The sequence below is a fragment of the Cucurbita maxima genome, unplaced genomic scaffold (genome assembly GCF_002738345.1).
Source record: "Cucurbita maxima cultivar Rimu unplaced genomic scaffold, Cmax_1.0 Cma_Scf03468, whole genome shotgun sequence".
NCBI classification, from domain to species: Eukaryota; Viridiplantae; Streptophyta; class Magnoliopsida; order Cucurbitales; family Cucurbitaceae; genus Cucurbita; species Cucurbita maxima.
This window is the reverse complement of record NW_019275484.1, coordinates 1,317-1,701: the sequence shown is the minus strand read 5'-3', so window position 1 is coordinate 1,701 and position 385 is coordinate 1,317. Positions and strand designations below refer to the sequence as shown.

Below are 385 nucleotides of genomic sequence, written 5' to 3'. Positions count from 1 at the left end.
GGGGAGGTTCTCATTTGTAGAGAAAGGAAGAAAAGAACTGGGAGAAATTGAAAGAAAAAAAGGGGTGCAACACGAGGACTTCCCAAGTGGTTACCCAACTTAGTACTACTCTCGCCCAAGCACGCTTAACTGCAGAGTTCTGATGGGATCCGGTGCATTAGTGCTGGTATGATCGCACCCGACATGCCATGCGCACAAAATCGGATTTAACGCATGCGGGGCGGCATGATCGAAACGCGATGGGCGTGAGCGGGGGAGGTTCTCATTTGTAGAGAAAGGAAGAAAAGAACTGGGAGAAATTGAAAGAAAAAAAGGGGTGCAACACGAGGACTTCCCAAGTGGTTACCCAACTTAGTACTACTCCCGCCCAAGCACGCTTAACTGC

General features: G+C 49.4%; 1 non-coding gene across 1 annotated transcript; it reads right to left on the bottom strand.

The window, feature by feature from the left end:
* Window positions 1–61: 61 nt before the first annotated feature.
* On the bottom strand, window positions 62–180 carry LOC111475895. The gene has a single exon (XR_002716775.1). It is a non-coding gene; the product is annotated as a 5S ribosomal RNA (ribosomal RNA).
* Between the last annotated feature and the right edge of the window lie 205 nt (window positions 181–385).